Source organism: Primulina eburnea, chromosome 5 (genome assembly GCF_022965805.1).
Source record: "Primulina eburnea isolate SZY01 chromosome 5, ASM2296580v1, whole genome shotgun sequence".
Classification (NCBI taxonomy): domain Eukaryota; kingdom Viridiplantae; phylum Streptophyta; class Magnoliopsida; order Lamiales; family Gesneriaceae; genus Primulina; species Primulina eburnea.
In genome coordinates this window covers 14,093,230-14,107,041 of record NC_133105.1, presented here as the reverse complement: position 1 = coordinate 14,107,041, position 13,812 = coordinate 14,093,230, and the positions used below count along the sequence as shown (strand labels likewise).

General features: G+C 39.4%; 1 long non-coding RNA gene across 1 annotated transcript in view; it reads left to right on the top strand.

Moving 5' to 3' along the window:
* Positions 1–539: 539 nt before the first annotated feature.
* The window catches only part of LOC140831774 (uncharacterized), a 75,533-nt gene continuing 62,260 nt past the window's right edge, over positions 540–13,812 (top strand). The window contains exons 1-2 of the long non-coding RNA XR_012117932.1: positions 540–873; positions 1,162–1,280. This is a non-coding gene — a long non-coding RNA (uncharacterized lncRNA). The remainder of the gene's footprint in view (positions 874–1,161; positions 1,281–13,812) is intronic.

The window sequence follows — 13,812 nt, the reverse complement described above, 5'->3', positions numbered from 1 at the left end:
GTTGTGGATAGAGTTGGGTTCTTTGGTGTCTTGGGTGAGGATAGCAATCGGGCTGATTGTGTATGCTGCATGGGGCTGATTGTGTGGGTCTGATAGGTCCCTTAGGGTCTGGTCTTGGTCCCTAGTGGATTGGTTCGGGGCTGGCTGGAGTGGCTAGCAAGCTAGGACCGCTTTGAGAAAATGGCTTTTTCAGAATAGGTGCTGGAATTTCAGCATAGTGCAGCATATTGTTTGGAGGCTTGGGTGGGTCTAATTTTGAGAGTTTTAGGGTCACCTTGGTGGTGGTGATTTAAGTTGGGAAAAATTTGGTTGAGTTTTGGGTCGGTCCGGGTTAAACTCGGGACCTCGGTCCAAGTTTTAAAACGAATCAGTTAAGTTATGAATTTGGACTCGATTTTACGTCTAAGAAATTCTTTTAAAAATGTTTTGGGATATTTTAAGGAGTTTAGTAAGTTTCGGATCAATTTTAGAAGTCATTGGGTATAATGGTAATTTTGGGGTTTCCAGGAGCAAAATGGTCGTTTTGAACCAGGGTGAGAATTTGGTCATGGCAGCGCCTTGAGCACAAATTTATGATATTTTAAATTTTTATGCATTATGTTTACGATTTTTACGCAATTATGATAAATACGGTGCATGCTTGGTTTAAATGAAAAATTATGTATATGCATGCTTTTATTTAAGTGATGAATATGATGACACGTTTTGAAGGAAGTGATTTAGTTGTGACTAACACAATGACACGATGACATGTAAGGCCCGGGCTCAGTGGGCGGGTAATGTCTTCGCTGACGATCCTCGCCTCCGGGTACCGCGGTTACACGTAGATGGATCTATCGACTGACATGATAACATGATGATACGAAAGTCACAGTTAATGAACGGAATTAAAATTAAGATTTTAACACGTATATGCTGCTACGATGATACATGCTATTATCATGTTTTGACAGGTCACAGTTACGCATACAATATGATAACATGATGAGACATGTTTTGACACGTTACCATTTTACATGACACGCATATGTTCATGTTTTTAAGCTCATGAAATGTATATTGATTTTTCTATTTTTCACTATTGTGTGCTACGTATATGTACTTGTTATTACTAGTACAGGTGTGTTGAGTCTTTAGACTCACTAGGCTTGTGTGATGCAGGTGAGCATTTTGATCAGGGGACCGGAGGTGCCGAAGACTGAGTAGGCAGGCGGATTGTGCGGTGACACGACCCGAGGACCGCATGTTTTCCGCATTATGATTTACGAGTTTTGAGAGGAGTTAAACATTTTTATATGTTGATGATATTACGATTTTTATACGTTTATGTTGATTTTACATGACGTTAGTTATTTTTAAACTGCGTCATTCTTGTTGGCAAATAAATACGATTATTTTAAATGTTATTTTGTAATTGCGAGCTTTAAAAAAAAGTATTTCCGCACTTTTAAAACGAGTAGACGTTTCATGGCCTCTACGGATTCGATCTAGCAACAAGGACTGTCAGATTAGATAGCTTAGGAGCCCTGCCCTTAGGATAAACCTCTAAACCAAACATCTGAATTTCTGACTGAAGGGGTCTCTGAACTGACAACTGTGCTACGACTGTGACTTTTATGCTCAAGGCATCTGCGACAACATTAGCTTTCCCCGGATGGTAGCTAATTTCACAATCTTAGTCTTTCACTAACTCCAACCATCGTCTTTGTCTCATATTCATCTCTTTCTGCGTGAAGAAGAACCTGAGACTTTTGTGATCAGTAAATATCTAGCACTTCTCGCCATACAAATAATGTCTCCATAGTTTCAACGCAAAGACAATGACAGCTAACTCAAGATCATGAGTCGCATAATTCTTCTCATGCACTTTCAACTGTCTGGAGGCATAAGCTATAACCCGACCATGCTGCATCAAAACAGCGCCTAAACCGAGCTTAGAAGCATCAGTGTATAGCAAAAAATTGCCTTGCCCTGCTAGCATGGTCAACGCTGACATTGAGATAAGAGCTTGCTTCAAAGTATCAAAGCTCTTCTGATACTCATCACTCCAAAAGAATTTAGCATTCTTTTAGTCAAAGAAGTGAGTGGCACTGCAATCAAAGAAAATCCCTGAATAAATTTCCGGTAGTAGCTTGCTAAGCCTAGGAAACTGTGGATTTCTGACGCATTCTTCGGCTCAACCCATTCCTTAACTTTCGTCACTTTAGCTGGATCCGCCTCAATGCCACTACTAGATATTATATGACCCAAAAATGTTATTTTCACCAACAATAATTCACACTTACTGAATTTTGCAAACAAATTTCGACTCTGCGAGACCTGCAAAACTATACCCAAATGCTGAGTGTGCTCCTCATGGCTCTTCGAGTAGTTAAGAATGTCTTCAATGAACATTATGACGAACTGATCTAGGTAGGGCTGAAATAATCGATTAATCAAGTCCATAAAAATCACTGTAGCATTCGTCAATCCGAACGGCATCACTAAGAACTCATAATGCCCGTACCTAGTTCTAAAGGTTTCCTTATGAACATCTGCATCTTTTACCTTCAGCTGATGATACACTGATCATAGATCTATCTTAGAGAACAAAGTAGCTCCCTGCAACTGATCGAAAAATTCCTCGATCCTTGGTAGTGGGTATATATTCTTGATCGTTACCTTGTTCAGTTCTCGGTAATCGATACACAATCTCATGCTCTCATCTTTCTTCTTTACGAAGAGCACTGGTGCGCCCCATGGTAAGAAACTAGGGCGGATGAATTCTTTATTTAAGAGCTCCTGAATTTGCTGTTTGAGCTCTAACATCTCAGCTAGAGCTAAACGGTGTGGTGCCTTAGAGATTGGCATGTTTCCTTGCACAAGGTCAATGTAAAAATCCACCTCTCTCTCTGTTGGAAGGCTTGTGATATTATCAGGAAAAACGTCAGGAAAATCTCTGACTACTGGCCAAGAAAGCCTGACACCCCTTATGAATATGTCTCCGTGCCTGCATGCAAGAGATCACGAGAGGGACACTTCTCCATCTGTCCGGCTCAAAAAGAAACGGCTCCAAGCTCAACAGTCTTACCAACACTGACCTTTTCTGAAAGTCAATAAGAACTATGTTCTTCGTTAGCCAGTCCATTCCCAAGATAATATCAAATTCTGGTATCAACAACACAATCAGGTCGGCATACACTAGGTGGCCCTGCAGTTCAAGATCAATGTTTCTGACCACGCTAGTAGCTGATAACTCTTCCCCTGATGAGACTGTCGCTGAATAGATTACGTCAAGTCTAATAAACTTGATGTCCAAATGATAAGCGAATGTCACCGAAATAAAAGAGTGAGTGGCCCTGGAATCTATCAAGGCCTTCTTGGCGACTCTCTTTATGACAATATTTCCAGTCAACAGGATCGTGTCTAGGTTCGCCTCCTCTGCCTGCATGGTGAACACTCTCCCCTAGGTTGGCTGCCTCCACTGTGGGCAGTCCTTCAGCATATGATCGATGGCTCTACACTGGAAGCATTTTCCCGATACCCATAAACAATGTCCCGCATGCTGGCGGTGGCACTTCGGGCACACTAGGTGCTCACCGGGCCTCTGAGGAGCCGCGGAATAGGACCCTTTCCTTTTGACGGTCCCTAAAACGGCCTCTTCCCCTGTTTTCCCTGGAAAGGCCTCTTAAACTGCTGCTGGTGTTGCTGAGGTGCCTGATAGGGCCTCTTGCCCTGCCTGTCGTCCTCGATGTCTCTCTGATCCTGTTCTGCCACCAAGGCTCTCGACACGGCAACAAAATACGTAGTAGGACCAGCAACTCTCACATCACGACGCAAGATCAGTTGTAACCCATCAATAAAATGCCTCAAATTCTCCCGAGCATCATTTGCAATGAGGGGCACAAAGTGACATCTTGTCTCAAATTTCCTGACAAATTCTGTAACGTTGTTATATCCCTGTCGCAACGTCATGAACTCCCTAGTCATTCAAGATCGTACTTCCTCAGTGAAGTACTTGGAGTAAAAGACCTCCTTAAAACCATCCCAAGTCAATGTTCGCAAATTCACTGACACAAATGCGCTCTCCCATCAAAGTCTGGCGTCTCCTGTCAGCAGGAAAGTGGCACATCTTACCTATCTGCATCCTGCAGCTCTATGAAAGCAAAAATTACCTCGATGGACTCAATCCATCATTCAGCTATCATCGGGTCAGTAGTCCCCGAGAACTCATTCGGATCCATCATCATAAACCTCTGATAAACTGCCTCTGGTTTGGGCCTCGCCCATGTATCAACTGAAGTATTATTCGCCGCAAACGGTGCAAAGAACTGAGTCATTCCTGCAAGCATCTGAACCTGCATATCTAGGGGTGGAAGAGGAGGAGTGGCCCTCTCCCCATCCTGAGGCTCTCTATACTCATCCCTTGTTCAACGGGCAACCATAAGTCTAGGAGGCATACCGTTCCAACATTTACCCAACACGTAAACCAACATGCATGAACATAATGTTAATGTCAAAAGATGCACGTAATTTGAACTTAGACATGCTCATGCTGAAATCATGACTTTACAGACTTCAGGTGTGACTTCGTAAGCCTCTCGCAACTGGCAGTAAGCATAACTCTTTACAAGAACACGGTTCTGATACCAACTGTAACGTACCGTACTTTTATACTATTTTAAAATTTGCGGAAAAATAAAAAATTTCTTAAATAAATAATTAACTTTCAAACTTCGATAAAAATAATCTGTTCGTCCAAAAATATTTGAAATAGAAACAGTTATAAACAAAGTTTGCGGAAAAGGTAAGCATTTAAACAACGTAAACAATCTCGTAAAAAATTAGAGTATTTGAAACAACATGCATAAAGTTCTTAGAACATAGGCGGTCCACGGGTTTATCCTCCTATGCAATCCAAGCCGGCTCATTGGTCCCCACCCTCATCTCCTCATACTCGTCCTCACCTGCATCAATCAAGTCTAGTGCATCTCAAGACTCAACATGTATAAACTGGAAGTAAAAAGTAATACATAATAAAAGAACGTACATACTTAAATTGAACGACCATGGGTTGTCCCGATCTTGGGCTCCCTCTAAGGGGCCTCAGTCCCTGACGAGCTTTCTCATTCGCCATTATTCATAGGACTTCTCCAGCCCAGGCACTGGAGCTTTAACCTTACCAAGATTCGAACCCAAGACCTCCTGGACATATAGGTCTTGGCAAAGCAATCCTTGTACCAGTTGGGCTAGCGCCTTTATTGTAACGACCATGAGCTATCCCGATCTTGGGCTCCCTCAAGGGCCTTATCCAATCTTGGGTTCCCACTGGGGAATTTTCCCTCACGGGCTTTCCACATGTGTCATTACTCATAGGACTCTCTACATCAGGTTGGTGGAGTGATACCTCTCCAAGTCTCGAACTCATGACCTCCTGTTAATCATCGTGATGAAGTTAGACGAGCTTAAATCAAAATGGGGCCATATCAACCTAAATTGTCGGAATACCCACGGTCTGGATCAGGGAAGCAACATCATCGATTTCAATATACATGGTTTAAAAATTTTCCATGGTTAGAGTACTCTACTTCGAAGGATGCAATATTTTGTTTTCCGTGCTATCTTTTTGAACATTAAAAAAAAAAGGAAAAAGAAAACGATGAAAAACCGTTGTCGTAGGTCAAATAAAACCGTTGTTAAAGCTCTTGTTGTTTAAGGGTACGCTCAAAGACAACGGTGAAAAACCGTTGTCGTAGGTCTTTGTAAAACCGTTGTTAAAGGTCCTGTTGTTTAAGGGTGCGCTCAAAGACAACGGTTTTTAACCATTGTCGTAGACATCTAAATACGACGGAAAAAACCATTTTCGTAGCATTGAAAAATCGTTGTAAAACTAATTTTTGCGACGGCTGTTCTAGTAAAACCATCGCTACTAGCGAATGTTACCATATGATTTCCGTCGCTAATTTGCGACGGATATCATATAGTTTTCATCGCAATTAGCGACGATTTGTTATATAATTTCTATCGCTATTTTTTTCCGTAAAATAAAAAAAATTATGGTTATAATTTAAGAAACCTAACAAAAAAAACCTTATAATCTTACTGAATTAATAATATTTATATTCTTTAACCTTTACAACTAAAGTGATATGAAAATCGTGAAGTAGAGAAGAATTTAGTAAGTGAAATGAAAATCGTGACAAAGCTTTAACTTGGTAAGTGAAATAAAATCGTGCAAGAGAGAAAACAGTGGTGTCGGAAGAAAAAGACCAAGGATGCGGATATTTATAGACACTGTCCGACAGTTTTGGTATAAACCATCGTATTAGCGATGGTTTAGGAATAAACCGTCGCTAATATCGACGATTGTAATTCGTCGCAAGTTAATATGACCGTCGCGCAACGCGAGGGTTTAATAGCTGTCGCTAATAGCGACGACTGTAACAAAATTCGTCGCTATTAGCGACAGCTATTAAACCCTCGCATTGCGCGACAGTCATATTAACTTGGCGACGATTATTTCGTCGCTAATTTAAAAATGAAGAGGCATTCTTTTAAAAGTCAAATTTAAAATTGCGACGGTTGTACAGAAAGCGTCGCAAAATTTAGCGACGGTCTTTCTTTAACCCGTCGTCGACTTTAAATCAGCAACGGTTTTTCTCTACATTTAGCGACGGTATTTTTAAAACCTTCTCTAAATATTAACTGATTTTTTTAAAAAAAAATTACAACCTACGACAACGTTTTTTCCAAAACCATTGTCGTTAACCAAATAAAACAAAAAAAACGACAACGTTTTAAAAAACCGTTGTCGTAGTTAAAAAACCATCCGAAAGACAATGGTTTACACAAACCGTTGTCATTGACACTTGACATAATCTTATATAGACAACGGTTTTTGAAAAAACGTTGTTGTAGCCCAAAAAAATAATCTAAAGGCAACGGTTTTTAATAGCCATTGTTGTAGCCTAAAAAATCTTATAGACAACGATTGTTAAAAACGTTGTTGTAGCAAAAAAAAAGCTCTTAGACAACAGTTTTTAAAAACCGTTGTAGCAAAAAAAATGCTCATAAAAACCGTTGTCGTAGACACATCAAAGACAACGGTTTTTAAAAAAACTGTTGACTAGAAGCGGGTTTTTTTAGGCTATGACAACGATTTTTGTTAAAACCGTTGTTAAAAGAAAAAAGACAACGGTTTTAATAAAAACCGTTGTTGTATGAGTGTTGTTGATTTGTGTTTTTTTTTTGTAGTAGAATTAAGTGAAGCACAACAATCTACATTTACAATTGAAGAGTTTAGAAGTTGGAAACGCGTTAATGATGGAGGCAAGCATGCCTTTTTGTCTCACATAGGAAGTTCTAACTCGATACACAATAAATCTTCAAAATCTGTTATTGATTTGATGAATGTAACTAGTCATATAGATAAAGTTATGAATCGAGAAACTTCTGAATAGATTCAAAAAAATCGACTAAGGCTTGAATCAACAATTGAGAGCGTCTGTTGGCTTAGTTTTCAAGCATGTGGATTGAGAGGTCATGATGAATCTTCATATTGATTTGATGAATGAAACTAGTCATATAGATAGAGTTATGAATCGAGAAAGTTCTGAACAGATTAAAAAAAATCGACCAAGGCTTGCAACAACAATTGAGAGCGTCTGTTGGCTTAGCTTTCAAGCATGTGGATTGAGAGGTCATGATGAACCTTCATATTCTCAAAATCGTAGCAATTTCATCGAGATGTTAGAACTATTGGGGAAATGGAATGCTAGTATTGGTGATGTTATCTTAGATAAGGCTCCAGGAAATGCAAGATATACCTCACCAGAAGTTCAAAAATAAATCTTGCATATTATTTGTAGAACCCAAAAATCATATTACGTACAAGACATGCATAATTGCTACTATTTAAATTAAAAATGAATATTTTATATAAATATGAAGTGTTTTATTTATTATAAAAGAAGATGTTTAGTTTTATCTTTTCAAGGTAAATACGCGAGGCCGGACCGGAGTTTGGAGATTTAAGATAAATTATTAATAAGAAAGATATTCCTAAATTTAATTAAGTCAATAAATAATTTAATTTAAAGAAATAGAATGTTTTAAGATTCATTAAATTAATTAGAATTAAGTTGTTAAATAAGTTCTTTAGGTTAGTATTTAATTAACGTTTAAATTAAAATGTGTAAACAATTGAGGAGGAATTAATTTAGGTTTAATATATTCAAGAAATGTAAATATAGTATTTAAATACTTAAAATGGTAAGCCATACAAAGCCATGCAAGAGTAGTCTAAATTAATGTGTTAATTTACAAAAAGGTTCAAATGGGTGTTAAAACATTAAGAAGCTAAAATACAAGATTTAAAATCATAATATACCATGCAAATTAATAATGATTTTGACTCAAAATTTATAATATTTCAAAGAGTTTGCAACTCTCCATTCAAACCACTCCTAATTGCACATCATGGAGTATTCATTTCTCATTTTAATTCTTTAATTAGTAATAAGAATTCAAACACAATAATACACCTTAATCCTCCCTCAATCCATTGTGCCATCAAATAAAAGAATACGTGCAACAAGAATAAGAACCAAAGCTATCGGCCAGCAAGAGAAGAAGAAACTATTCAAAAACTCATTTATCATCTTGACTTGTAACTCTCACCTTAATGCATATAATGGCACCTTTAAGACCTCTTGTAACCATCACCTCCATTACATAACACTTCTCCATCCCTGTGACCGAAATTATCAGAAGAAACAACAGCTTAAATCGAGCAATAACAGCAGAAACAAAGCAGTGAAAACCAACTCCGATTCCGCCGCTCGTCTTCGTCGTATTGATTTGTTTTTTGTCAAAACAAATTACAGGCATGTATATATTAGTTCTTTGCTCTTCAATCAAGTCATAATAGACATTTTAATCAGTATGTGATCAAGATTTATGAGAAAAACAAAATACATCAGCAACATATTCGAAATAAAAACTGTGCAGGTTTTCGTCTTTGACTCATGTTTTTGGTTGGAGATATTTCTTGTGATTTCAGGAGGTTGCTCGGTTCCAGACATTCATGGCTGCTTCTAGGCATAATTTAGAGTGTGTTAGGGTGTTATTGGTCCATTGGTTTACATCCATAACCTCACAAATACAGAAATGACAACAAAATCTTTCTTAAGTGCAGAAGTGAGTCTCGGTTTTGGTTCTTTGAATGGTTAAGGTGTGTACTCGAATCTTGGCTGTCCTAGGGACTGCAGCCACGGTTAGAACACTCCCTTAACATGTCTAGGATGTGACCAAGGTGTCCTTTCCAAGCTTGTTTCACGGATCCATCAAAATTTTTAAATCATAAAACAAGTGCATATTTCGAATTTTTCATTTCCTGTGCTAGTGGATTTCGGTTTTTAGTGTTTGTATGAATGATGGTTGGCTCCTAGCCCATAGCCATGGTTCATACCACACTTCACCATGTCTAGATCGAGCCATGGTCGATCAAATGGCCCTTGGAACGAGACAAGACAGTGAAACCTTTCAATACCACACACTGCACAGCAAATGGATGTTCTCGGCTAGCATGTTGTAATGTCCTAGGTGTGGGATTGGTTTGTGGGTGGCTTTTAGCCTTTAGCCATGGTCCAAGCCATGTCTTAGGATGTTGGTAAGAGTCTCTGGGCAGTGGTTCAAGCCAATGACCACTTGTTTCAGATATATAACCCACGCACACACAGAAGTTGTTGCTGCAATTTCTGCACATGACAGCAACTTTGAGTTGCGGTTTAGGAGGTGGTTTGACTTCTTTGTTGGCTTTTAGCCCATGGCCTTGGACTGGACAGTACCTCAATGAGTTAGGAAGGTCATGTTTTTGGCCGTTTGTGATTTGGTCGAGTTTAGAGGTCGTACCTGAATTTACGGTGAAAGGTGCCAAAATGACTCTCGAAAGAGTGTTTTATGTTTTTTGTGTTATATTCACTAATTTTCGTGTACAGTTATCATCATACATATTTTCAGTATGTTTGGGGTATTTTTAATCATGGTTAAACGTCGGTTAAATGTTGACTTCCGCTGTTATTTTAAAGTTAAAATTATTTACATGTTTATTTTATAAATTGGGCAAGTAATTTATTTATTTAGAAAAATTTTAATAATTTCGCAAAATTATGAATACGAAATACGGGCCTTTACAGTTGGTATCAGAGCCTATGATCTTGTAAAGGGTTGTACTACTACTACTCTCAAGAAGCTCATGAAGTCACGTCTTCGGTCTGTAAGTTTTACGATTACGCATTTATTTTAAAGCTTAAAATATTTTTACATCATGATTGCATGAAAGATTTTATGTCAAGATTACCATCATGCATTATTTATTTAAATTTAAAGAAAATAGTAGAATTATGCATGTTGGTTACGTATGGGTTACAATTATGGAACGACATGCCTCTAGAAGCCGTGTTGGACGCCCGAGAGGTGATGATGAGCGCCGTCATGAGGACGGTGAGGATCAGAGACAAGGGGAGAACGAGGAGAGAGATTTACCACCACCCCCTCCACCAGATATGAATGCCCAGATGCTAAATGGGTTGACTCAGTTCTTCGCACAGTTTGCGGGGAACAATGCAGTGGGAGCCAGACAGACGGGGCCGGAGGCTATCTATGAGTGGTTCATGAAGATGCGACCAAAGGAGTTCTTAGGGACGTCCGATCCTATGGCTGCCGAGGGTTGGATTAAGTCCTTTGAGGTTATTTTCGAGTTCATGGGGCTTGAAGATGGAGATAGGGTTCGATGTGCGACCTATCTGTTCGGAGGAGACACTCGCCTATGGTGGGAAGGAGAATCAGTGGCTTTGGATTTGACTACTTTGAGCTTGGCGCACTTCACCTAGGTATTCTATTCTAAATATTTTACTGAAGAGGTGCGTTCGAGGTTGACCATGGAGTTCATGACCCTGAGGCAGGGAGACTTGACTGTTACGGAGTTCATCCGTAAGTTCGAGAGGGGATGTCATTTTGTGTCCCTAATTGCTAACGATGCTGGAGCCAAAATTGGACATTTTCTGAATGGTCTGCTGCCGATCTTACGCCGTGATGTTAGGGTGGCTGGCCCTACTACCTATGACATTGCTGTTTCCAGAGCTCTAGCGGCAGAGCAAGACCAGCATGATATTGAGCATGATCGCCAGGGTAAACGACCATTTCAGGCACCACACCGCCCTCCTCAGCCGCAACATCAGAATAAGAGACCTTTCCATGGTCCACCCAGGAATAGATGGCCGCAGCAGCAACAGCAGGGACGAGCGGTCCCGAGGACAGTGGAGTATCTAGCCTTTGCCAAGTGCTCATGTCGTCATGCTAGGACTTTTATGTATGGTTCAGGAAAGTGTTACAAATGTGGTAGTACTGACCACATATTGAAGAATTGCCCTCAGAAGAATCTGCCTACCTAAGGTAGAGTTTTTGCTCTACATGCTGCGGAGACTAACCCGGAGACGATGCTCATGACAGGTATCCTAAATCCTTAAGTTGTAATTGAAGTTTAATGTTTTGGGTTAAGATTTTGAACTTAGAATTTATGATAGGATTGCATGTTCTAATCAGTGTTAGCTACGGGAATTTAGGTTAGAAGAACTTTGACCTTTGCATGTCTATAAGCATAGTTCTTGTAAAACTATTGGGTTTAGCATAATATTCCAATCTTTCAGGGAAAATCTTTATAGCCGGTTCAGCTACGAAAGCCTTGATAGATTCAGGGGCTACTCATTCGTTCGTTTCAGAAACCTTTGCAAATTCTCTCAAGATCAAATCAATTGGGCTAGACATAGCGTATTCAGTAGCATTGCCTTCTGGAGAGGAGATGACAGCTACTAATGTGATCCGAGATATAGACCTTCAACTTCATGGTAATCTTGTGTATGCAGATCTGATCGTTCTGCCGATGCCAGAATTTGATATCATTCTAGGGATGGATTGGCTACTGAGGAACCGAGTTTTGATTGACTTCCAGCGGAGATCTTTCTATTCCGACCGCCTGGGATGGAACAATTCTTATTCGAGCCAGACAAGTATTTTAATTTACCGCGTATGATATCTTGCGTCCAGGCTAGGAAACTCATGCTTCAAGGGTGCCGAGCATTTCTAGCTACTCTTGTATCTGTTCCCGAGACGCCCAAACAGTCAGCATCCGATGTTCCTATTGTTCGGGACTTTCTAGACATTTTTCCTGATGAAGTCTCTGGTTTACCACCGGTGCGAGAGGTGGAATTTTCTATTGAGCTTATGCTAGGTACCACACCGATATCGAAAGCACCATACCGATTAGCACCGACAAAGATGGCAGAACTCAAGAAACAGATTCAGGAACTTCTTGACAAGGAGTTCATTCGCCCGAGATTTTCGCCATGGGGCGCACCGGTCTTATTTGTGAAGAAAAAGGATGGTTCGATGAGGCTCTATATTGATTACCGAGAGTTGAACAGAGTTATAGTGAAGAACAAATACCCACTCCCAAGGATTGAAGATTTATTTGATCAGTTAGAGGGAGCTTTAGTATTTTCCAAGATCGATCTGCGTTCTGGGTATCATCAGTTACGGGTAAAAGACGTCGATGTTCTCAAGACTGCTTTCAGGACACGTTATGGCCACTTCGAGTTTCTTGTGATGCCGTTCAGGCTGACGAATGCGCCAGCGATTTTCATGGATCTCATGAATCGCGTATTCCAACCATTTCTTGATCAGTTCGTGATAGTATTCATAGATGATATTGTGGGGACCCGGACGCTGATCTTTCTTATTAATCATCTTTGGGATTTAATTATCAGTTCTGATAAACAGGGTCTAAAATTTTTTTCTTTTTAAAATAAAGTGCGGAAGGTAATGGCATCTACATAATATACATATCTGTATAAAGCTACATTTCAGTATAAAGGTACAATAATGTACAATAGTCTCTCAATTAATCTAAGGTTCGACTACTAAAGTTCAAGTAATAAAACCTATCTATATCCCAGTCCGGAATCACCACGCTAAACTCATCTTCTCTCATCATCTTCTCGACCCCGATCTTGCCCCACCTGTTGTCATGCACACATACAAAACAAGACAACAGCCGGATACTCCGGTGAGAATAAATCCCAGTATAAAACATGGTAAGCATGTATAGAAACAATCTAAATCATAAAACATGCTATCATGAACATATTCAAAAGTAATAGATTTCATAATCTATAAAATCAAATCAAAATAAGCATGCAACTCAATTCAGATAAACATGCAGTTTAATCAAATCATAAACACATGCTATCATAACTGAAAGCAATAAACATGGGTTTCATAGTCTATGAAACCATATCTATAACCACATGCAGTTCTAGTCAAATCATGTCTAGACTCGACTCAACTATAACTCTAGGGATCTCGTTGTGAATAAGACAATCTATCACCTACTCTCCAATCGGGGTGACGGTACGTCTTATTCCTAGACTTCGGTCTGATCTATATCCACATCTACAATAGGAGAGTGAATCTTCCCCTAAGCCGTGATACCACCGAACGTCTAGAAGTTTGACTGTTTCTGTCAGACTCTCCTATCTTAGATGCAATGCATATAAATCTATAAACATAGCAGTAGCATATCAGCATATAAACAAAGCATATTCATATCAGAATATAACAATAATCTAGTATGTGATTTTGTTGGGAAACTCAAATGAGATCTATTTGAGTTGTGTCTTCCCGAATATCACATGAATTATACCTTTGTCGTCCCTCTCTGACGAAGACGATGACCTGTATTCAACTCTGTCTATATCAATCTTAAATGACAATATC